A 2,665-nucleotide genomic window follows, 5' to 3' on the forward strand; every position below is an offset into this window, starting at 1 on the left:
CGTTTTGAATACTATTACCCGTTCATCTTAATCTGTTCCATGAGTGAAAGTATGGTTATTTTTCAGCTTTCCCTAATTGCTAATCCAGCAAGGAAATTGACGCAAAGTTTGATAGATCGGAATATTGATGAATTGAGTATTCAATGCAACTTCTCCTGTTATGGCTTAAATGAAAATAGTTCAGGGGCCAAAATCGAACAAAATATACTTAGATATTTGACTTTGTTTCTGTTCCATACCAATAATTTGTTTATTACAAAAATATCAAACCTTTTTTATTAAAATGCAGCCTGGCGAGTTTTTTAACGAGTAAATATAAAAATACATACATACATAAAAATTAATGAGACAAAGGTGTTGGCACTTGAGTTTCACACCTACTAATCATTTTAGATGGTTTTGTAATATTGTGAAGGTCTAAATAGAAGCACCCATCTCTGTAAGAAGCCTTAAAATAATGCATGCATGCGCTACAATCTAACTCAAAGAAATTGAGAAGTCTGATCTGATAAGTCATTTGATATGCATGTGAATTATCACAGTAAACCATCGACTTCCGGTCATGAACAAATATAAGCCTGTACCTAATGACCCCTGGTGTTCCTGGGTCATTTTGACACCCCTCTATAATTTTTTTAATATTTCACCAACCAAAAATGCCAAAGACATCATTAATGTGTCCCTAAAAAGCTTATTTTCGTCGCTTTCCACTAAAACGCGCCCACATTACGTAGCGTAAATGCGTCCGACCATATGCCAGTAAGAAGAGAGAAATTTCAAAAAATTTCGAGAAAAAGTTTCTCACTTTTAACGCTGTGGTCAACACGTGATTGATATGCGAGAGAAAGAGTTTTCCTTTGGACGAGTTTTACGTCACCTTCAAAATAAAACAAAAGTGGGATTTGTAAGTGAAGTGATATTCGTTTTATCGAAGAGCATTTGATCGCGTGCTGTCTGGTATCTTTGTTTGTTTATTATGAGCCGGAGAACGTTGCTCGCGCGTTCAAAATACTTCGTTTTCAACTAACAACAAATATTTGGTTATTTTTAAGCTTTGAAATACTCATACAAATAAATTTGACCTTGTTGCAAAATAAAAATTATACATAAAAAAAATATGATGACGTCACCGTAATTGAGAACACTCGGATCAAGCATGGATAATTTAAAATCAAGCATTTTGAGTTTTGAAATTGGTTTTGTTCACATGCAGACTACTATGAAATACTATTGACCCCCCAAAATAGATTTAATTTAGCCATAATCCCAAATTATGACACAGATCTGCCATTTATGACCGGGCCGAAACCCTAGGGTTAATGAAAAAAATATATTTTAAAAACCCAAATTTGTCTTCAATTTGAATTAGTTCCAGTGAATTAAAATCAACGTAGCTATGCAAACTAAAAAAAATGAAAAAGAAAATTTTTTCAAATCCCGAGCGAAAAAAAAAACAATAACTCTTACATATTAAATAGTTTCATTGACACAAAGACTTTTGCTGTTTCAGGCATACCAATCCAAAGTAAAATTACATCCAAACCAACGAGTGCAAAAACGAAGCTATTTTCTGAATTAGAAAATCGACAACAAGCCTAAAATATTCGAATTTTTACCTCCGCTCATTGAAGAGGAGATCCTGCTAAACAACATAAAATACGCAACTAGGCGGGTATCCTAGCAAATGTGGTGACTGAAAATATAGGTGGGCGTTTCAGAGGCTCGAAACCAAATATTTAACATTCCACAAGTGATATCGTCGAGTAAATGCAAACAAAGACAATCTTGCGCAAACATTTTGTTATTAAGCTCTGAAGCATCCCATGTACCATCTTTTGAAATGTCAATTATATAATTCTTCAGTATCCTTATTCAATAAGTGTCTATATTAATCCAAAAGGGCTATGTTGACTTGTTTCTAAGGTCTTTTGCTGACCATCATTTGTATTCATTTCGTACGCAGAAATCCTCAACAAAGCAGTTGGTCAAGAATTTCATTAAAAGCATGTCACACTTTCAGTTTATTGTTTAATTGGTGAAAAAAAAATTATTACAAGAAATAAAACCAAATGTCAACTTACAATTTTCAAAATATTCTCTAAATCCCTAATCAATCGCTGAGCTTTGACCAATACTATCGTTGCTATGGCACTCAGGAATAAATTTTACAGACTTTAAAAGCAACGATTAATTAGCGCCTAAATGGCGGAAAAGCCGCAAGCTTTAATTGTGTGTATGTATGTGTTTGTATGTGTGTGAGTAGCATGCCCTATATGGCGCTTAAAACACGTTAAGATGGCATGTTCTCAATTAGTGGTCGGCAAACTTTATGTACTTGCGGGCCAAATATTCACATTCCCCGTAGCGTGCGGGCTGCATTATTTTCGACTGGGAACAATTGCCACACTGAATTCAAATTATGGCGCAATTGCACTATCTATTGCTGTTTTAAAAGCGTGCCGCAATGAGACGTGTATGTGGCATTTTTTAATAATTATCGTTACCCCGCGGTAACGGTCCAACCAATTGACGATAAGATAAACACGTACGAATTTTATTCTTTGCGTAATAATTCTTGGCGCAATTGCACTATCTATTGCTGTTTTAAAAGCGTGCCGCAATGAGACATGTATGTGGCATTTTTTAATAATTATCGTTACCCCGC

Source organism: Styela clava, chromosome 3, assembly GCF_964204865.1.
Source record: "Styela clava chromosome 3, kaStyClav1.hap1.2, whole genome shotgun sequence".
Classification (NCBI taxonomy): Eukaryota; Metazoa; Chordata; class Ascidiacea; order Stolidobranchia; family Styelidae; genus Styela; species Styela clava.